Source organism: Mixophyes fleayi, chromosome 8, assembly GCF_038048845.1.
Source record: "Mixophyes fleayi isolate aMixFle1 chromosome 8, aMixFle1.hap1, whole genome shotgun sequence".
In the NCBI taxonomy this organism is placed as follows: Eukaryota; Metazoa; Chordata; class Amphibia; order Anura; family Limnodynastidae; genus Mixophyes; species Mixophyes fleayi.
The window spans coordinates 2,163,612-2,188,207 of NC_134409.1; the positions used below are offsets into that span (position 1 = coordinate 2,163,612).

Genomic DNA, 24,596 nt, shown 5'->3' on the forward strand with positions numbered 1-24,596 from the left:
TAGGGGAGGAAAGAGGAACAGGGGCTCAAAAAGAGGGACAGCTAGGGGACCTGATCTGTGTTCAATGTGGCCACTTATGTACGAGGACAAATCGGAACAGATATGGCGAACGTCAATCAGGCCAAACAACTGGAGGATTAAGAGAACCAGCTGTATTTTTGTTAAGTAATGATGATTAAAAGCAATATAACATGGGAGGATAAAGAAATGCTCTCATTTTATTTTTAATGTCTCCTCTGTATCTTTTACAAGAAGTTCTTCCTTAATTGTGTGAAAATGAGATAGACGGGAGACAGACTCAGCTGAAATTCTGGTAGTGTATAAAACACAATTACAGCTGCCACGTAAGATTGGGTAGAAGAGGTAAAAACAAGAATTGTGTAATTTATGATAAAAAAAAATGCCAGTATAGATTTATATAGGGATGACACATCCAATTTCATGAGAAAAAGGAAAATAATGGTTGCAAATTTAATACTACAATTTAATTGGCAAATGTCATTTTGCAAACTTCAGATGAGAAAAACCTTATGTGCACCAGCTGCTACCTGCGACAGGTGAGAAGATGGAGCAGTCTGCATTTAGCTTGTAAAGAGCTAAAAGTCACTAATCTGTTTAACACCTCACATCAAAACACAGTAAATCTCATTTAGCACCCCCGCCCCCCTCCTATTCCCAATTCTATACACACGACAGAAAATAAAATGATATCCCGTGTACATTTTTTTATATTTTCTATTTAATAAGAAGAAGGTCAGGGCCATTTACTCTGCCTTGATTAGGACTTCTCTCATGTCGGCCTAAGCTGAACTCTTTGTGTATGAGCTCGCAGATCAATTGTATGTATCAAGTTTAAAGTGAATATCTGACTGTGTTCTCCAAGCCTCCCCCTCCTCTCTCAAACATCTCTTATCCCATCACTTCCTACAGACAAACAAGGAGACTAGCATTCATGGGGCACACGGATCGATACTGCCACATACATCAGTTGCAGGAAAACCAATCGCAGATCAGATTAAAACTGACTCGTTCTCCTATCTGTGCAGGGTCCCCGGCTACAATACAATTGCAGAGAAATCCGATGGAGAAAGTGAGAGAGGATAAAAGAAGGAGTTGAAATGCTCACTAATGCCCCATGCCTCGCACGTTTTAATCTGTGACAGCTTGAGGATTTGTTGTAAGCTATTATCATGTTTCCCTGTCTGATAAAGGCTCACCCTAATCTGTGTGCTGAGGTATTGGACAAATGCATTAGTGGCAGAACTTTTTCTGACGCCTGTCGGAAGAGGTGATGGCGCCTGAACAATGGACAAAGAGCAAAGAGCAGGGGGATGGGAGCTCAATATCTATATATCTATCGCTCTGTCTAAAAGATTATACATTCAGCCTTATGTACATAAAGAGAACTGACATGGCTGATTTCTTCTTATTACAAGTGACACATATTCAAATGTAAAACGACAGATTTTCGTACAAATATCCAAACATTCTTTTGTAGAAAAAAAGAAGCAACTAGTGAAAGATTCATTACCATGTTTCAGAATTGTGGGTACACATCTATACAATGACTGCTTGGTCATACATTGCAAGAGTGTGTACGCTCCCACGATCATGTTGTATCGTACCAAAAGATGGCATCTGTTGATTTGGTTTTCTAAACTTCCTAAATATCACGATCAACGATGGAACGATGTCGGGCAAATGTGGCAGTGTGCACGCACTCACCACCAGCAGTGTAGGCAGATATCTGTACAGTGTACAGTCAGGACCTTTTCAGCAGATGGTTATGAGAGATGAAGATCACAGATCTGACAGAAAATCATGTAGGTGAGTACACAGGAATCGGTTGCTCATTGGGACTGTCAGTCGTTGGTGAAATCATTACAGAAATCTTGTCGCAGGGATAGCTCCCTATGGTGGTCACATCATTATAAGAGATGTCACAGTATATGAAAATTACTAGAACAACATAATTAATTAAAGATCATATTATATACACAAAGAACTATTTAAATATATTATAAATTTCAATAAAAATAAATAAATTTGTAAGAATTCTTGAAATTATGCAGAAAACAGATCACTTGATCACGGCGGATACATATACTGACACAGTGATACCTACGTAAGGCGGATTCCTTGTGACGCCTTATGAATAAAAAATAATAATAATAATACTACTACTACTACAACAGTTCATAAGTAATGTGCAATCTCATTTCTGAGTGATCATGTATGATGAATTTAACGAATGTGACCACATTGTGGGGTCTATACATCAAGGTAATTTCCACATCTTTTAAGTTTGCGGTGTATTACATGCCTAACGGAGGAGACTTCATAGAAATCTCCTCCGTTTAGACTGACACCGTCCAGCATCGCAGACCCCACAGATTACTATGTTCTGCAATGCATCAAGCTTTGCACATACAGGTAACGCCATCTCAGGATGGCGTTATCTGTAATTTCCTAAGGGATTCTGTTGAAGCCTGTTCGGCTTCGCAGAATCCGATACATGGTACAGTTCTTCCTGTCAGCGGCAGCGCTAGGCTGCCCGTAAGTAGAGAAATTGGATCGCAGAAAAGGGGTCATTTCGCGGCTTTGCAGCGGTACATAAATATACATCACTGCGATGTGCAGCGATATATGCAGCGATGCATATTTAGCTGTACCGCATCTAATTGATGCATAGACCCCTGTATGTGTTAAAACTGTTAAGAGCATAACTATTGTCTTTAGATCTTGGTTTATCTCTGCAGGGCTACACTGGCATTTTACTAAGATCGTCTCATTATTCTCATTTGCATAGAATGCCACCGGCATTTGAGACAGAGGAAAAAGCTAATACTATAATACTGTATTATTCCTGAGTAAATGGTTACAAGACAGCTCTGCAGTGTATACACCACATATAACTGAGGTTAATACACAAACTACTGATGTAACTCACAGATTTTGTGACTGTCTTTGAAAAGAGATAGGAGGTTTATTTCTGCTTGTGAACCCATACAGCTAAGTTGGTGACAAGTGAATGAATGAGATTTTAGGGAGACGTTTGCAGTGTGTGACAATACTACAGACCTCTACATAAATAACACTCCCGACGTTCCAATTCTGCAATTCTTGACCTCCGCCCCCCATCAGCTCGGAGAAAGAGAGGACACGGGCTGACAGTACCGGGACACCCTATTTCTAGAGGGCTTCAGTATTGATCCCTCCACACAAGCACTGTCTTATGAGGTTATTCCGATCGATAGGAGTAGAAAAACGAGGACAGGACACAGTTACACGACGGGCACCCTCATGGAACAGCAGCTTCTCAATTTAGCAGTGGATGATCTTTAAAGGACCCTCACTTGGTTATATGTGACTCGTACGGTGCTGGGGGGGTCTGAGATCAGAGAGGGTCAGAGCCCACGGGAACAGTGATAAATGATGCTCAATACTCTCACAATGCACAACATCCTTATATCTGTAACAGTGCAAGGAGAGGACAGATAGATAGATAGATTGATAAAGAGAGAGAGATGAGATAGGTAGATAGATAAATAAATAAATATGTGTTAGATAGATAGATCATTTTACAGTTCAATTATTATATTTTATATTATATTTGTTTATTTCTAAAGTGTTTTACAAGGTAAAAAATGCATCGAGAGTAACTCCTCATGTTCAAGTATGCCCTGGATTCATCATGTACATTGTGTTACACATTACAGTTACAAACATAATTACAGAGTTCCAGAAATGTGCAGAGGGTCCAGATTCCTTATTGGCTATATATACCATTAGCCAACTTCCGGAAGTAGATTTTAGGTGATAAGTACAGCAGGGGTAATAAGATGCTTGTTTAGGTAATTGTGCAAATTATCTGTAAAGTACTTGAAGAACAAAAAGGCAGCGTGATCTCTACGTCTATACTCCAGGGACCTGCCAAGATCCGATTGCATGTCCCAATGGTGGGGTTTGTAGTTAAACATTAAAGCAATAAGAATGATTTATCTGTAAAGTATATAAAGTTTGTCAAGGGGCTGTACCATAAACTATACCTGTTTAGATAAATATAACAGAGTGACAAGATTCCCGGTACATATATAGTATTGATAACAGAAAGACGTATAGGACAAGGGGACAAGGGGCGTTTAGTCATGTGATAAGCCACAGTGGCATCTGTTCAACCAAGAATAAAAACCACTCTAATTCAAAATTGATTTCTAACACCATAGCGAGTGTCAGATAATGGAATCATCAGCTGCCTAGTCCAGGCCTTGCCAACCTGAAGCTCTCCAGGTGTTGTGAAATTTTGGAATGTTCCCCTCAAACAGCTCAAAGAAAAGATACCAGGTCACCTGGTATAGTCCAATTGGTGCAATTATCATCTAAGTAAAACAGATATTTCCTTTATATTGCCCATAGTGTTTCTGACTCTTTTTTTCTGTGGTGCCAGAGGACAAGGGGGGGGGGGGGGGTGAAGAGGAAAAATCTGCTACAACAGTCTAATTGGAACATTAATTATAGTCATTTAGCCATTCAACACCACCTATAGAGAGTGCAGTAACATTCACTGCATTAGTGTCTATAATCAACTCCTTAAAACAGACATTTGGCCGCCGACAACTGATAAAACGAGTAGTGAAGTGGAGCTGGTGCCTAAAAATACCTTTTTCTAAAAGACGAAAGAATTAATGATTTCTGATTCTAGAATAATGAAAAGATCTGCAATAACCTGAACATAGAACAAGAAGGTCATACATCAAAATGTGAACAATTCTGGAAGAAAGCGACGTTCAATTGTAGAACGTACATTAGACAAAAATCTCCTATTGAATTGTATTAAAACGCAGCCACTTAGCGGAGGTTCGTTATAATAGTCGGCTTAAATCAAACTCAAGAGTGGGTACCTGCTACTACATTCCGCACATGTAAAACAATCGACAGGCTTTTTTATTTTTCCATTATCGGTGTTATTTAAACCCCATTAACTTTACAGCGAAAATGTATCAAAAACACACTGAGAAGTTATTTGTTCCAAAATAAAATCAGGCACCGAAGTGATAACAGTAAGAAATGAGATGTTAGATGATGGTGGATTCAGTATCTGGCACTAGCACCCTGAGAGAGGAATCACGGATACAGGATATAACCCATGGTAACAGTCCGGAATCTACTACTTGCTGAGACAAAATCCAGATTAACTGTTTATTTATTAATTTATACAGTAAAATTTATTACATTTCCATGAGCCACATGAGAATTATAAACCTTATTAATTAACATATTACTAGTTAAGAGAGCTAAGTGTGCAGTTCACTAACACTTTAAAGAGGAGGAAGTTTTTGCAAGTTGCATATATTAAAGAGACTCCACTGCAAGTAGGCGACAGCACAGACACAAACAACAGGCATAAGATCTGCAATTATGATTAAACATGTTTAAAGACCACCACAAACACATTTAGAATTGTGTGGAAAGAGGGACCCTCTAGTAATACAACCACTACACATAGACAGCTACATGATCCATGTTTCTTTCTGAGCAGAATTAAATATCCCACTTTAAAATCTGCATGGTATTATGGAGCAGTATATAGTAGCAACGGATCTCACATGGCTATAATGTTATCACAGGACAGTATATAGCGGCACAGGGCAGATTAATATCACTCAATCTCTGGTAGAGGGAATCAGGGAAATCTGCGTACTAGCTAATTATCCTGCATTCTTGAGGCCGACGTGGAACGAGGTGGCACGGTGGTTAGAATTGCTGTCTTACCGTACTGGTGCCCGGGGTGTGAACCCAACCAGGGTGCCATATGTGTGGGGTCGATATCTTCCAGGTGCCCAGTTTCCCACCCGAGGCCACGACTAGTAAATTAGATGCCATCTCACTAAGTGTCTCTAGCGTGTGTGGGCCTTTTATATGCCTGTGATAGGACAATTAGACTGTAAGCTCCTTTGGTGCAGGAAGTGACACTCCCTGGAGAATAAGAGGAGCGTACAAGGGTTAATGTGTGCAGCTCTTACACTGAAGGGTTTCACTCCTTGCTGTATGTCAAACAGAAGGACATTTGCCTGTGTCTCATCGCAGCGCTGCACTAGCCTGGGGGCACAATCCACCTACATCCAATCTCTAGTTGGATACACATGTTTCCTTTCCAGCAAAGGATTATTTGTTATCATCAAATTACCCCTCTGATAAGATAGACTAGATGTGATAGCATTGCCAGGCGCACCCCCCTCCCGCCCCGGGAACATCAGCCTCCATAGAGTGAGCAGGCAGCACTATGTTATTCAAATGTCAGCAGGAGGAGGCGATTAGAGAGGGGAGAGAGATAGCCCCCGGCTGCCATGTTTTCTGCCATCTGTCTTGACAGTAAGTGACAGCTCTGGCCTTGCAGAAGACTGGCAGGGGAGTACCTGCATGAGACGCGTACAGCGGACGTCTCCATTAGCGGTTCTGACCCACACGCTGGCACCATCTCTTGTACTTACAGACAGAGGTATCCCTAATACTATATTACCAGGGATGTAACGGAAAGGATGGGAAATGTTCTACTGACACCCTGCAAAGTAACAAACCAGCAATCCCTTGGTCACACCATCATTTACCAGTAGTTCGTTTAGTGTTTGTTTCTCCCAAATAAAACTTGTGTAACTGGCACAGCGATGGAATAACATCTGAGCGGAATATTTGTCTAATTACAAAAACATTTTCCTAAATTAGAAGAAATGACTCTGCCCCTCTGACATAAGGCCGCTACTCATAAAGGGACGTTATTGAGGTTGTTTTGTATTCAACATTCTTTGTAGGGTCAGCTTCTATGAACTAATGTTATTCAATTTAAACAGAATGCAAAATGGCTTCAGGACCATTCCGTTATTTCCACATACTGACACACTGCTGGCGCAGATCTAAGAATACGTTGAATCAGTAGCGCAGGGCGCACGCGGCTAAAGCGAAGGCCGCGGATGTCACTCACACCGACAGATCGTGCTGGCTGGTTCCTGCTGAGGAGGTTAAAGTACTTTCTTACTAATAGAGGATCTGGGAATCTCTGTATCTCTTCTGCAAATAGGACCAACTAGTAAAATGTGCTGTAACTCTATCCATAACATTCATTAGGCAAATGTAATATCTCACTGGTTGGGATGGATCTAAGCACATTATATTATTTGCACCATATTATTAAATTGTAACGGTCACCTATACACTGAACAAATATTCAGCCTGTCAGTTCACAGGTAACTGGTGCTTCATGCCTCGTTAAAGTCACTAGCCTCTAATGAAGTGATAGCACCAACATTAGAGTAGAAGCCTCACAGACAAGGAAATATGCCTGTATAGAGATTCCAGAACAACTTTTATTGGTTCCAAGATTATTTGCTTGAATTTTTTTTTTTTTATCAGAGTAAATTGATTTTCCGGTCGCTTACTATTGATACTGTTGCTGGGGCAGAAATGAAACTAAGACTGTACTAAGACTATACTGAGAATGGAGAATAAAGCAGTGACATCACACAGCAGATAACAGTATCCCAGGAAACGGATCTTTGGTGACAACGTAACTCCTGCAGGAAGTGAAATTGTCCAACAGAAAAAGAAAACAAGAGCAAAGTAATAATTGTCTGGAACAAATTGCTGCAGCGGAGAGGATGGCGTGTGGCAGGCAGCGCCGTAATGAATGCACAGCCTGATTTATAGAGTGGAAGAAGATTTTACACATTGGCCCATTAAGACAGACGGCCTTGTTTACAGCCGGATACTCGGCGTGAGATGGGAGAGTCCAACTATTGCTCTCTCCGATAGACATCTCATTAAGGGCTACAACGCAGGGGGAGCTGACAATCTGTACTTCACGAGTCCTCGGGGAGGCTTTTACTATGTTTAATAAGAGAATCGGGCTACCAAACCTCCAATCTGGAGGTCTTCTCCAACAGCCTATGGATCTTCCATTGTTTGTACAATAATCATGGGGTGTAACACACTGTAGATGGATGGACATACACTGGTCGCTTGTCATCCAGCCACTTCTACGCTACTGTGGATGCATAAAATTTACGCCCAGTGCACACGTAACGTCTTGTCACTGTCACAACCTGCTAATTGCTTTAGTAGTCTCTGCATTGATTACCTGTTCCAGCATCTGAGAGGTTTCTAATTCCATTTATTGCTCCATCAGTAAATAACAGGCTGTATCACTACTGTTGGATTCACAGACAGCAGAGTACCTCCCGTTGTGTGAGCTAGGAGAATGATGCAGGGGGTACTCACATGTTCCATAGAACAGCCGTGCATTGCATTCTCTAGGAAGCGTTGGTCTTGTTAACAAAACAAAACTCTGTTTATATAAAAATAACAAAATCATTTTCTTGTATTTAATTTGTATTATTTGCATACTGGAAGAAATGGCATGTCGGCGGCTGCTGGCCTGTACTGACAAACAGCTCATACCTAGAGACAATCTGTTTCACCCTTATTAGGACACCTTAGTGCAAGATTCTTCAGACTTGTGCTTATTGTTTCTAATTCATCCCACTGCTTCACCATTCCTATTCAGAATTCCTATTCCCCAGACGGGGGAAGAGGTGACTTCCTTGTATAATCCGAATTATTAAGATCCATTTCCTATAAATATCTCTAAATCAAGCCAAGATTCTTCCCAGAGACCCCAAAAGTAGACGTGAAACTACGGCGCACAGATATTACTGCAACACCAACACCGTAAAACATATCTAATTTGGAGATGATTATTTATATGTATTTTTCTTGTTTAGAGACTATGGGCTACGTGCTGTGTTAATACATTGTACAAATTTGCACATGCCCACAAAAAGAACAGGCGTGTAGGCACCAATGCAGACTTGCGTGTATCTGGCACTAGTGCCTCCATATTTCTGCAGAGGTGTGATGGAGTAGGACAATGACGTGTTCACACACGTGCAGACCTGCAGAAACAAGCGTTCGGTAGGTAGAGGTTGCTGATGATGTCTTGGCATAAACCAGACGCATATACTGCAATGCGGAGCATACGGCACAATACTTTATTTCTGGGTACACAGGTTGTTTTTTTTTAAGAGTAATTTACACAAAATATTTCCAATGTGACACGTCTGTAGGTGACGCTGAATTGCAGCGCTGCACGGAGAAGGCAGCCAGGAAAGGGTTAATCCTGTTATTGGGTCTGTTTCCTGGGACCTGCATTATTTATGCAGTGGCGATGTGTGTACGTCTCACTCACAGGACCAGCCTTATGGCAGCTTTGCCTTTCAAATTACTTGCATCTATCACTCCATCGCTCGTAGGTCACAATACTGACTTAATGTCTGTGCCCTGCCAGCTACCAATCAGTCACTGCCCGTCTGCAAAACAACGTCAGACAATGTACTTGTGAAACTAGTGACCTGAGAACTTTCTGTGACTTTCTGCGGCTTCACCTATAGAATGACCCTATACACGGTACTTGTAGTGTTCGGTATGGTAGCAAGGAGGAAGCACTGCCATTACACGTTAGATAATAAAGAAATATACAAGGGGTTGGCATACTACGCCAAGGGTGGCATACTAAGCTGGGGTTGGCATACTATGTAAGTGGTGGCATACTATGTAGTGGGTGGCATATTACACAGGGGATGGCATTCTACGCAGAGGGTGGCATATTACAAAGGGGTGACATACTATGCAGAGGGTGGCAAACTACGCAAGGGGTGGCATACTCAGCATGGAGGTGGCATACCATGTAGTGGGTGGCATATTACACAGGGGATGGCATACTACGCAGAGGGTGGCATATTACAAAGGGGGTGGCATACTATGCAGAGGGTGGCATACTATGCAAGGGGTGACATATTATGCAGGGGAATTGCATACTAAGCAGGGAGGAGGCATACTACGCGGGGTCGGGGCATACTACACAGGGGAGGGGCATACTACACAGGGGAGTGGCATACTACACGGGGGAGGGGCATACTGCAAGGGGGCGGGGTATATTACACGGGGGAGGGGCATACTACACGGGGGAGGGGCATACTACACAGGGGAGGGGCATACTACGCAGGGAGGGGCATACTACACGGGGGAGGGGCATACTACGCAGGGAGGTGGCATACTACGGGCACATTCCATGCTCCTGAGGGAGGAAACTGCATGTACACTGATACAGGGTAGATTCCTCCAATGCCCACTTATATAACACTGTATCAAACTCTTCCATGTTCGGCTGACACTACAATGACCAGAATTCCACATTCTGCAGCCAGACAATACACATAATACCAGAGCTGATGATTCTAACAATGCAATGACAGATACAAATAGCACCATGAGAAACTACAGGATTACAAAATTTATCAGAACATTTATAACAATTTTTTTCCTGTATTGAAGCAGCCTATTTCCCTCCACACTCATACCCTGTATACCACAATTATCTGTCAAGACAAAATCTGCCTGTTTTTCACTATGTATATCTAGAGATGAGCAGGCTCGGATTCCGCTAATCCGAGCCCACCCGAACAGTGCGGATCCGAACGGGATCCGAGCACTGTTCGGATATTTCCGGCGGGCAAAAAAATGAAAACGAGGCTCTGTCGTCCAAGTCTCGCGTCGAATCTCGCGAGGGGTGGGAGGGAAGGTCCAGAACAATTCCATCTTGTACCTCTTTTTTGGGCATTATGTGCTCAAGCTACCTCGGTGCAACCTTTTGGCCTAAAAACAATATTGTGAGGTGTTCAGAATAGACTGGAAATTAGTGGAAATGATTGTTATTGAATGTTATTGAGGTTAATAATAGCGTAGGAGTGAAAAAAAAACCACAAAACTAGTTTTTAGCATTTTTATGTTTTTTTCAAAATAAATCCGAACCAAAACCTTTCGTCAGGTGTTTTGCGAAACAAATCCGAATCCAAAACACGAGACACTAAAAGTGGCCGGTGCACATCCCTATGTATATCCAGGTCTGACATCCCGGAAGGTTTGAGATCCCTGATGCTGCCACACACCTGCCAGGAAGACAATCCTAGGAGCTGTCACCTAGTGACAGACAGATGACAAGAAACAGCTTTATTGTCCTGTCTCCATTATAGGGGCCATTTTTCTGAAGCCACATGTATACATCTCAATGTATGCTGATCTCCATTTGTCTGGGGCCTTGGGCAGCACTTAGATCACTTTACTCACTACTGTTTTAATGTTTTTATTTTGTATATATAATTTACATGTCCGCAAATTGAAATTCCTGAAAATGTCCCCAACGATTTGCAAGTAGCACTAGTCAGGTGTTTTGCTCGATGAAGGAAATACCTATGCGGATATTATTCAGTCATGTTCTATATATGTATTTGTATTATACTGCTGCAGATAAAGTGCCATCACTTGCTGACGTAGCATATAGCAACTCCTGGGCAGCAATCCAAAATAAAGCCTCAGTGTACTGAGTTATTGTATTCACTATTTGTCTACAACAACCACCAATTATTTCACGCTTTATGGAAAGACCGAACAATAGCTAATGAGGTTAATCATTTTTTATACAGCTGCAGAGTTAAATACCCCCCACAGATATGTTTTCTCTATAAACCTTTAGATAGTGAAGCCGAAATCCATTATTTTTATTCCTTTTCTATCTGTCCGAGTGCATCAGGGGCTTCAATCAGGAGATAAATGGCCGTAAGATCATCCAGATCATTCATCTCACCCATTATAACAAATACTAAGGGGTAGCTGTATCAAGCTGCGGGTTTGAAAAAGTGGAGGTGTTGCCTACAGCAGCCAATCAGGTTCTAGCTGTCATTTTGTAGAATGTACTGAACATATGATAACTAGAATCTGATTGGTTGCTATAGGCAACATCTCCACTTTTTCAAAACCGCAGCTTGATAAATTTACCCCTAAGTGTCCGTTTGGCCATTTAAATGTGTGATATAATGTTGTGCATGCTGGTACTTGTAGTGTAACAAGAGATGGAAAGATGCAGGTTGCTGATGCCGATCTCAGCTATCGTCTGCAAATCCCCAGTGATTTATCAGCAGAGACTGGACCTGAAGACAACAGCTCGATACTGGACACAATGAATGTGTCCGTGTAACAATGTGACAAAGTAATATAAGATATATAGATTTTCTGTATTAGCTCGGAGCATCAGTGTCATATACCATCAAGGCAGAGAGTCTGATAGGTAATGCTGGGCATTTATTCTTAGAATGAGACAATGATGGTATAATATGGGCATAGCTGGTATAATGTAATTCACCTGTACTGTGGTCAATGCTGTTATGTACCGGGCATTGCTGGCATAATGTGGGCACTGTTTGTTTGTGCTTTGGGCAGCCGTGGTATAATGAGGGTACTGCTGGCATAATGTAATGGTCCAATGCTATTATAGTAAGGGCCACTGCTGGTACAATGGTGGGTTGTATCTGTAATATTAGTTACTATGCTATGAAATGCATTTACGCGTTGTCTCATTTTTTGTTAGAAAAAACCCCAAGCACCCAGCTTAATTTGCATATCCACATCCCAAAGTTGTGCAGTGCTGCGAAATGTTTCTTCATACCCTCTGTCATTCATTTATCCTGCATAATATGTCCCTAGAATTCCATGCTGGTAACCGCATTAAAGCAGACGAGGCCGAAGCTGGAGCCAGGTAACGGGGGAGAGATCTGCTGTGCTGATATCCAGGACTCATCGGGGAACAGACTAAATGGGGATTTCTGGTATTCTCAAAATTGCTCCTGTTGTTCATAATTCTTATCAGCCTCTTCTCTCCACCTACCTTGTACCCTCCTCGTTATCCAACCTCGGAGGTGGTCACTTTCCCGATGACAGAAATGCGACGATACCGACATAAAACTCACGATCAGCATCAGTGCGATAGTAAATATCTACATACCATAAATTACATTTATAGTATTGTCCAAGCTACGGACCCTCAGTACCCTTTTATATTGTAAGCTCCAAATGAGCGGCTCCCTATCTACTATTTGTGAGTGACACATCTGTATAATGCTACTGAATATTATAAATAAGTGATAATAATAGTAATCTGGAGAGGCAGTAATAGTACAATGTGATATTAATATTTGTATGTAGACTGCTCCAATATGTAATGTGCTGCACAGTGAGTGAATAAATGGACCCCACAGTTGACCACAAGGTACAATTTGTACATAAATGACTGACATATAAACTCATGCTATTGCACTTGGAATTACAGGCAGCACTGTGGTTAGCATTGCAGTCTCCCACAGCGCTGGGGTCACGAATGATTCTGGCCACGGCCTTATGTGTGTGGAGTTTGCATGTACTGCCCGTGTTTGCGTGGGTTTCCTCCCACAATGTAAGTGGGTACCAGCCTTTCACAGTGTATGCCAACTCACATCTGCTAAAACAAGCACATACCACCTCACTGGTAACTGTACCCAGCGAAGTGCAGAATACATTGGAGTCACAGCACAGTAAATATTAGAGGCCCATCACACTTATATAAAAACCCTACTTAGTAAAATATATATATATATATATATATATATATATATATATATATATATATATATATATATATATATATATATAAAACATAACAGGATTATTTAATTGTGAAAGTGTCTAGGATAAGGCATAAATAACATTGTATTATGGACAGGACTGTTTTCTTTAACTGACACCCTAAGAACTTTAAACGGGACTGTGACCGATACATCCAAACATACAGCTTACAGAGGGTTACACTACACAAGAAATAAAAGCGAAAACACTACTTCTGCTAAAACCTCCGCTTGTGCTGTTCTTAAAAATTTATTACTGTGTTGCAACATGAAAAATAAGACTGAGAAGCAATCATTAGTATAACCATAACTCCCCATGCAATAGTCACACTTGTAAATTGAGATTTATGGCTGCAGATGCCAATATTTCAGTGCAGCGAGGGCAGGGGAGCGTCTGAACCCAGCGTGCGGAGGCTCTGAGCCCGGCGCTCGTACACTTTATAACAATCGGCCAAGATTATTGCAATGAATAATACACAACGGGCTGGCAGTGAGCAACTGTTGGATGTCAAAGGCTTCTGTAAACATCTGAATAAGTAATATTTTCTATCCATTTACCACCAGGCAGGGACAGTGAATGGCGGGATGCTGGAGAATGGTGATTACCTGGATAAGCTTATTAGACCCACCCGGACAGCTGCAGAGATGCCGATATATTCCCTGCTCTGCTCTAACACACACAGTGCTTTACTATGGGAGATCACATGTAATATACTCCAGCGAGGGGCACTTTGTGTTATTCCCAGCAATGGAAGTGTCATCAGTCGCAGTATTACTGGTAGCACTATATTATAAAACCTGTGATAATGTGATACTACATGGTGATTACTGGACAGTTATACTGCACACATATATTACATCTCATGTCATCAGGGGACAACAATTCATTATATAAGATGGCACAAGGAATGGCTGCCAACGCTCTTCACAAGACTCTACACACTGTAATACACACGTGAATTACTATATATATATATATATATATATATATATATATATATATATATATATATATATATATTCATAAACACAATCAATCGATGGTCAAACTCTATTGATTTGTACAATTAAAGACATCAAGAATTCCATACCAATAAATAAAATAAGTGTTAAGGATTTATCCTATTATGACTCCGTAATCCACACACTCCCCTATATCACAGCGGTTCCTCTTTTTCAATTTTATTTTTGTTCACCAGGAAATATCAAATTTAAAAAACAAGCGAAAAGGTGCCTCTCAGTGTAATATTTCCATTCTTAATTGACTTATTTAATTCTATATATTCACGTACCATAAAGATATTAAACCATGCTCATCATCATGAGCAATTTATATAGCGCCACTAATTCCGCAGCGCTGTACAGAGAACTCATTCACATCAGTCCCTGCCCCATTGGGGCTTACAGTTTACATTCCCTAACACACACTCACACAGACAGAGACAGACCGACAACACGCACACGGGTGTGGGAGGAAACACATGCAAACACGGGGAGAACATACAAAATGCTGTGAGGCAGAAGTGCTAGCCACTAAGCCATCAATCTGTCCATTGATGGGCCACTGTTATTCATAGCTCTACTCCACAGACCAGATAGAAATCTTACAGAACCAGCACAAAGAAGTAACAATAGTACAATGTTGCTTGTCTAAACCACACGCACAGAGTGATCTAATACCACTGATTCTTCTTTTGTACCACGTTTCAAAAAGTGATTATTTGTAGAAATTCTTTCACACCACTAGAGACTCGTGATGGACCCACCATGAATATACAAAGCACTGTGCATACCTCCTCTCACTCAGGATATCTCTGCACACCAGACCTCTCCTTAGTACATAGAGTGTTGAAGTCCATTAGTCGAAAAATTAAAACACATAAACATTGTGCAGTACCCTTAAGAAAATTTTAATTTAATCCAATATAATCTAAACATAGTGTACGTACATCAAATACCTTGGAGAATACACTTATCTGCATCCAGATGTTTAATAGGTGGAAATCTGCAACAGCATATAGAATCTCAGTTCTGGAATCTACAACAATCCAATAATAAGTAGAGGGATAGTATAGCAAACTTGTGTCCAACGCGTTTCATCCTTTTAATTATAATTTAATTATATAGGATTTCCTCAGGGGGTCCAAAAAATGATAATATATATATATATATATATATATATATATGCGCCGGCTCAGACTTGTTGTTCCAGCACATCCCACAGATGCTCGATCGGATTGAGATCTGGGGAATTTGTCATGTTCCTCAAACCATTCCTGAACAATTTTGCAGTCCCTAATGAAAGAGGCCACTGCCATCAGGGAATACCGCTGCCATGAGGGGTGTACTTGGTCTGCAACAATGTTTAGGTAGATGGTACGTGTCACAGTAACATCCACATGAATGCCAGGACCCAAGGTTTCCCAGCAGAACATTGCCCAGAGCATCACACTGCCTCCGTGGCTTGCCCTTTTCCCATAGTGCATCCTGGTGCCATCTCTTCCCCAGGTAAACGATACACACGTACCCGACCGTCCACATGATGTAAAAGAAAATTTATTTTATCAGACCAGGCTTCTTCCATTGCTCAATGGTCCAGTTCTGGCGCTTAAGTGCACATTGTAAACGCTTTCGATATAATATTCTAACAAAGACTTCACTGATGTGAATTATACCCGTTAATTTAGTACTTATACGAAATGATGATGTCACCTGTTATGTCACATTTAGCTCTGAAATATGATTAAAAGCAGAATGAGTGAATGTGGTCCTGCCGGGACATGTGTCTAATGGCGATATGTGCATCATCGTGACCACGCAAAAATGTAATGGGTTTTGCTTGATAAAACATTCCTCATCACAGCCCGTTCCCCTGTCCATCCTGCAGGCAGAAATACATCCTTGGGAAATTGTCTGTTATTTTGGGATCTCCCCCTAATTGCGGTGTCTCCTGGACAGTCAGAGAGAGCTGGTAACAATGATATTGGTTCATCCCACAAAATAGTATCATTTCAATAAATGTCCTGCTTTGGTTTCCTGCCCTGAAGAACAGCTCAGTATTTATTTCATCTACTTTCCGGGAATAATGCTTAAAACGTTGGATATTAAGAAAGTTAAGTGTTGGGATGACAAAGTTACATTACAATGTAACAATATTGACAGGACTTTACCTGCACTATGGAAGTTCTCGCTTGTAAATGAGACAGTAATAGTTCATTAAACTTTTGGTGATACATAATGACACAGAGCAATCCTTATGGATTGTAGGGAGAGACTAAGCGCTTGGGGCTGCACCAGGACAGCACAACCTGCGTGTGGTGAAGGTGAGTGGACGGACATTGTCTGTATCCGTTCTGCAGAAGAGCAGAGATCAGTCCCAATTACTCCAGCTCTCAGCGGCCAGGCCTCATTACCTCCCCTCTTTCATGAGAGCCATCAGCAGGGGCCTGTGTGATTTTGCTAATTAGCCTCACTTTGCTTATCATTTCCATTTTCTCCCGGAGACGCATGGTTTACTGACGGACGGCTTCATCTCCAGCTGAAACAATGCATTCCCTTCTGTGCCCGTCTCACTTAGCGCTGTCAACGCAGCCATTATGAAATTGGGGTTTCATTTACAGACTAATTAAACATTACAGCTTCTTCACAATTACAACACGGGGATGAGGAGGTAACTAATTACTTAAGAAATGAGCTAACATTTATCTCATGCGTCCTCCCTCCCCCCCTCCCGCTCTCTTTCCACAATAAGAATTTCAGGCTGTGGTTAAATAGAGGGCTTTAGAGGGAACGCAGAACATCCCGCACCACCGACCACAAGATACCAGTAACACATCTATCACTGGATGAAGAACGTAACAAACTTTATTCCAACAGCTACAAGCCAACATCTTGTCACAATGTAGACATTGTGATAAGTATTGTAGTGATAATAATGTATCATTATCAGTACACTATCCACAATGTTCCTATTTGTAAGTAAAATATAACTGCAGGATTTCTGTTACCTTTACGTCATCTTTCCGGCGCCCCACGTTATGTACCGTCACCTGCCCCCAGAATTATAGAGCAGACCCTTACCCTGAACATCCCGCACACTTCACAGAACTGTAACTAGCTGTAAGGACTGGCCGTACGTTATGTTGGGTATTTTATTCATTGATGCTACAGGTCAGCTTATTTATTGATCAGTAACTTGTGATGAAGTATGGACATTACACAAAGATGGTAAAATATACTAAACAACTTCTGGATCATATTCTGTCATTTAAGAGTAGATACATTTCACTTCTCTTTACATAAAATATTCTATTCCCCTTTAAATGAATGAGGCACATATTTCACATCCACTAGAATCCCTGTGTAGCAAATGTCCATATCACCGGTAACATCTAAGTGTAGACAGAACAATGTGACGATGATTTAGGAGCAATGTACAGTAAATACGCAGCACAGGCACATACACGTGTGATAAATATCAGAGTACATGTATAGTGACAGCAGGGAATTCTCATCACAGACGGGACTAAGCCATCGTTAGTGCTTATTAACACGTATGTCACGGCCGTCTCCTGTACTTGTAATTGTATTTATTTTACACACACTGATGTAGGGGGAAGACTTGCACTGACAATTCTGCACTCATGTAAATGCACTGGCCATTATTTCAGACTAGACCTATTTACTAGAACCAAAGTTTCCACAAAGTAAATGCTGGGGAATGTGGGTTATATTGGTGTGGAAGCTGCACTCGCAGTACGAGTCCTGATTCTGAAATCATATAGTATTGGGGGAGGAAGTTGGATGGTTTCTAATGATTTTAACTACTCTAATACTTCTCGTTTTGTGTGTGTGTCTCTTTCTCTCTCTCACATACAGACAAAAAGCAGCTTGTCTGAGCCGCTGGGAGAGCTTAGAACCTCGATATCAAACGACCCAGCGATTATTCTGCAACAACATAATTGAGCTGACCTCCGACCTCCACCTTCAATCACTGCAGTTTAACTATCTCATTTTAGCTCGACACATACACCCCTCTGCTAACTAGCTGCCGTCTCCTCATTAGGAGCTGGTCTGTGTGTGGCGGGGAGCTGGGCCTACCGAGAGCGACTCAATGGGAGAGCGGATTGTGCCCATACAACGGAGGAACGTGTCTTATTAACCCATCACAGTCTGACAGATGCCAGTCTGATGACCACAATCATAGGACAAGTAATATTATTAGGTGCAAACTCAGGTCCCTTCATGTCGGAGGCTGCGCAGATTGTTACCAGTCATCAACATTGTATATAATATATATTTCTGTTTAAACGTTCATGTAATGATGGGATAGTTGGTATAATCCAACAATGATATTTTGCATTAAAGTCTATGTTTTTTTTTTTACTGCTGGAGAAAATGTGCAGATTGTGGAGCTGCAGCTGCCATCCCTGTAAATTTCCTGCACCAGTCCCTATGTTTTCTCAGGTTTGTTAGTACTAAGTGATGGAGATGTCTATGCAACAGGTTACTTTACAGCCCAGATGTTTGATGTTTGTCTGCCACATACTATTTTTCCATTATATAGATTACACTCCCCCTGTGATGTGCGCTGGTTGTGAAGGAATCATTAGCTCAGTCCTGTAGAAGAAGTGATAGGTCTCTGTAGTAGACATCAAAGTGACACTGTTACACGCCGCAGTCCTGCATACCTAGACAACACGCACCTGCTGTGGATTCCACCAAGTACAAAATGCCATGACATCTAGTGGACAGAACGCAAAACTGCACTGTCCAATGCACAGTGTAAATATTTCTCTGGAGTGGATATGAAAAGCATTTTACAGATGCAGTCGGTTGTGTCATTCTGCTGTGCTGTGAGGTCCTGACTATACATATCATCACAGCATGGGAGTACCAGCTTCATTCTATTGTGCTGTGAGGTCCTGACTATACATATCATGACAGCATGGGAGGACCGGCTTCATTCTGCTGTGCTGTGACTCACTTAGGTCCTGCCTATAGATTTCATCACAGCATGGGAATGCTGGCTTCATTCTACTGTGCTGTGATTCACTTAGGTCCTGACTACAGATATCATCACTGCATGGGAGTACCGGCTTCATTCTACTGTGCTGTGATTCACTTAGGTCCTGTTTATAGATTTCGTCACTGCATGGGAGTACCGGCTTCATTCTGCTGTGCTGTGATTCACTTAGGTCCTGCCTATACATATCATTAGTGTATGGGAGTGTTGGAACGACATAAGAACAAACGTTCCTATATCGGAACGACTTCCCTACACAGGGTTAATCACTAGTTGCTCCCGATACAAATGAATTAAAGTCCGGCAAGTTATGTGCATACAGTATCACACCTACAAAATACTACAGGTCTGTAATATGATCCCCACACCTCTGTGACTGAGAAATAACAATATATTACCCAGGGACTAGTACATAATAAACACAAGACCAGGAAATCTGTAAGAGATAGATGTATAGTCAGGACGCACACTGGTGTCCAGACAACACAAAATGGCCACCCAGTAACCAGAGCGGAAATATGTGCTCACAGCTCAGCCGCGTTCCTCCTGCCCGTTCCTGATTGTACACTCCAACTTCATTATCCTGATCAGAGCTTTCATGGAGAGCAGAGAAAGGCCGGCACCAATTAGGAGAACATGTTTTTTCCTCCATGTAAAGGAGGAGGAATCTTCATGTCCGGCTTAATTAAGGGAAGCTCCAGCAGATACTGAGGCAGGAGGTCACCAGAAGCTCTCGTTAAGTCTCTGGTAAGGGAGGGTCTTCACCACAGGAGACCAGGGGAAACCGGCAATGAGGCCAACCGGTCCTCAGCACCTTCTTATCTCTCCACCTGGGACGCAGGTGCAGAGAGCGGTTACTGCGGGCGCTCTGGCTGTTTATTCCCCCCGGTTTTATTACCTTACTGTACTCCTCGTGTAATGACCTTATACCAGTATAAATAGTGAGGTAATAATGTGCTTATATAGAGTCTGAGGTTCTTCAGCCATAACACGTGTTTGTGCTGCAGTTAAGGTGAATATCCTGAATATCCTCTTATACTGGGCAGGTTTTACTGCACAACAGCATTCGAAAGATTAGTAAATATTTGGTAATAATTTAAAACGTCAGACAACGTGTGGCCCTTTGGCTGCAAAGTTCTAGTGAACCTCCGTTCTTTATTTCCTAATACATGAGACAATTGTGGCTGCCAATCAGACCATCTCTGACATAAATCCAAGAATATTTAGGCCCAAAAGGAACGATGATCCGAATCAACAAGTCTTAGCTCTATGGGATGTCAGGATGGTAAGTGGTACCGGATAATGACCACACGTGACTGGACATCGTCTAACGACACTAATACTGTCTGTTCCGCACAGAACATTCAGATGTTTGAGGATGATCCTTTTCTATGCCCCAATTTTTCTCTCAGTAAGGAAATGTTATCTGGTCATTTTTCCTATAGTTACCATACAGAAGAAAGTAAAGGGGATAAGTGATGGGGGCACTGGCAATGTACATAATATTATGAGCAATTTAAAAAGCAAAGTTATCTGCGAGCACGTTCCACACAAATCATCATACTGCTACTAGAACTGTGTGCTTCCAGCCGTACACGTGACTACGGCCCAGTCCGAATCCAGCCGCAATTGCTTGAACACACCTTTATTCTATACAGCTTACATTAGAACGCCCCTTCCCTAACCCGTCACACTCTTCCGTCGTAAGGAGTCATAAGTGCCAAGAAGCCCTTCTGAATAGTTGCGGTTGTTGAGCAAGCGCAGTGTAATATAAAGCGAGCAGGCGATGTCTCACTCTGACACAGGCCCATTGTGTCCTCACAGCCCTACAAACCGCACCTACTCCTGTAATAAGCACTATTTATGGGAATAATAATTGGAAAGTTGACTGCAGCCAATTCTTTTAGTGAAAATTAAAGTTTCGCCCCACGGACTGTTTATTTACATAATGACAAGTTCAACGCGCTGTGGAGAATAATAGCGATACAAGGTACGACCCAATAAACGTATTCGGCAATAGAAACGGAAGATGAGATCCAAGGCTGTGGATAAAGCTGAACACAGACACGGGGGCTCTTCTGACACTCTGCCGTCTCACCTTGAACTGCCTTTGCTGGTAATGACTTGTGAATATTGATGAAGAGGGAGCTTTGCTGGAATTTGCTGTGGGGTGCGAGTCTCTGCCGGTGTGAGCATCTACCTAGAGACAGAGAGTCACTTCCACTACAGTATGTGTCACCAGGATAAGTAAACAGCCAGAAACAAGGTCAGGTATGGCGGAAAAAATAAGCAGTCTGCATGAAGGTAACAGTTGGTATAATACACAGAGCGGGTGAAGAATACAAAGGTCACTGAGAATGTCACTATGGACTGTTATGTTTATGCGCTATAAATATGTTACCCCAGATCATAGCAGCAGAAGAGACGCTAACTAAGATCTCAAAAATCTTACGCCTGCGTCCGAGAGACGTGCCGCTGTGCACCTGGCGGCCTCTGTGACTGCCCAGAATCCCAGTGCAGGTCTGGGTGACCTCCTTACTAATCACATCCATGGTGCTTACCTGGTCGCCAGCTACCAGGAGTGGTGCACGACCTCCTTACTAATCACATCCATGGTGCTTACCTGGTCGCCAGCTACCAGGAGTGGTGCACGACCTCCTGACTAATCACATCCATGGTGCTTACCTGGTCGCCAGCTACCAGGAGTGGTGCACGACCTCCTTACTAATCACATCCATGGTGCTTACCTGGTCGCCAGCTACCAGGAGTGGTGCACGACCTCCTTACTAATCACATCCATGGTGCTTACCTGGTCGCCAGCTACCAGGAGTGGTGCACGACCTCCTTACTAATCACATCCATGGTGCTTACCTGGTCGCCAGCTACCAGGAGTGGTGCACGACCTCCTTACTAATCACATCCATGGTGCTTACCTGGTCGCCAGCTACCAGGAGTGGTGCACGACCTCCTGACTAATCACATCCATGGTGCTTACCTGGTCGCCAGCTACCAGGAGTGGTGCACGACCTCCTTACTAATCACATCCATGGTGCTTACCTGGTCGCCAGCTACCAGGAGTGGTGCACGACCTCCTTACTAATCACATCCATGGTGCTTACCTGGTCGCCAGCTACCAGGAGTGGTGCACGACCTCCTTACTAATCACATCCATGGTGCTTACCTGGTCGCCAGCTACCAGGAGTGGTGCACGACCTCCTTACTAATCACATCCATGGTGCTTACCTGGTCGCCAGCTACCAGGAGTGGTGCACGAGTATTTGGGTTACAGAATTTTAGTAGCTTTTAATTTTCCCAACCTCCTTTGCTGTACGGGTGCATGGTAATAATCTATCAACAATGGTCCTGTGTTCTCAGGGTAAACATGGGATAAGAAGCACCGATCATCTCAAGGACTTTCAATGCAGATTCCTGGTGATAATCTTATTGCATTTTCTTATCTCCTGACCACAATTTCTCACCAGCATTGGTGGGCTGCGGGCTGGGAATCACTCTGCAGGTAAAATAGTTTCACTGAGACCAGGTAAACACTTTACTGAACGAGGTCTTACTGTAACTGACCACAGTATTGCTCTGTAAATCTGGTGTCACAACGGTCACGGCAAAACAACCTGACATCCATGTTTATCATTGTGTTTGTACGTAAAGCTGTCGTATTTTACACCGATTCTGGGTTTTATACCGCAACGGTTGCTGTGAAGCGACTGTACAGTCAGTGAATAATAAGGTTACAATCATGACAACCTTTGAACAGGCTATTGCGGGTTTTCAACAAAATGAGTGGAAAGATGGCAGGCAGTGAAGTAGTTAATGCAATGTCCACTCGGAGAAGGAGGGAACTCGCCACATGAAGTGCAGGGTCATCAGTAAATGTGTGTCCTCTATCCCCCAACTCAAGTCTCTATCTGCAAGTAATAATTTGTCTGACATTGATTAGCCTGTGTGTGCAAGCATTGCTGTGAGATGAAATAGGAAGCAGACAGCAAGATCGGGAAAGACAGCAACAGATCAATGATAGTTACAATGGCAGAGACACCTATTAACCCTCACACCGTGTGCTGCTCACACCTGTCGTAACACAGAGATTCTCTTATAGGGCTCGTTAAGGAAGAATATTGTGAACATGATCAGAAACAGACCAGAACTGAAGGCTGGTGAGGTGTACAAAAATCCTCATGGTCAGTCAACCTGTGTACTGGCACAGAACCGTGCGATTGTCAGCTCAGCCAAACCAAGGAAATAACACACACACCATGAGGTGCCAACACTGCCCAAACCAAGGAAATAACACACACACCATGAGGTGCCAACACTGCCCAAACCAAGGAAATAACACACACACCATGAGGTGCCAACACTGTCCAAACCGAGGAAATAACACACACATCATGTGATGCCAACACTGTCCAAACCAAGGAAATAACACACACACCATGAGGTGCCAACACTGCCCCAAACCGAGGAAATAACACACACACCATGAGGTGCCAACACTGCCCAAACCGAGGAAATAACACACACACCATGAGATGCCAACACTGTCCAAACTGAGGAAATGACACACACCATGAGATGCCAACACTGCCCCAAACCGAGGAAATGACACACACACCATGTGATGCCAACAGTGCCCCAAACTGAGGAAATGACACACACCATGAGATGCCAACACTGCCCCAAACCGAGGAAATGACACACACACCATGTGATGCCAACAGTGCCCCAAACTGAGGAAATGACACACACCATGTGATGCCAACACTGTCCAAACCGAGGAAATAACACACACACCATGAGATGCCAACACTGCCCCAAACCGAGGAAATAACACACACACCATGTGATGCCAGCTCAGCCAAACCGAGGAAAAATGTCAATCACAGAGATAAAGAGCGGGTGTCACACCTAGAACCAACTGAAACAAACCAAGTGATGAACAGACGTGCCATCAAGCCCCAGCTCAACAGAACCAGGAGGAATGGAAACGACACACCAAGAACCAATGCAGCCAA

The 24,596-nt window shown here is 42.5% G+C and overlaps 1 protein-coding gene across 2 annotated transcripts in view; it reads right to left on the minus strand.

Annotated features, from left to right (window-relative positions):
- Positions 1 to 24,596, minus strand: part of ERI3 (ERI1 exoribonuclease family member 3) — a 182,076-nt gene that overhangs the window by 32,165 nt on the left and 125,315 nt on the right. The gene's annotated exons all lie outside the window — the stretch shown is intronic.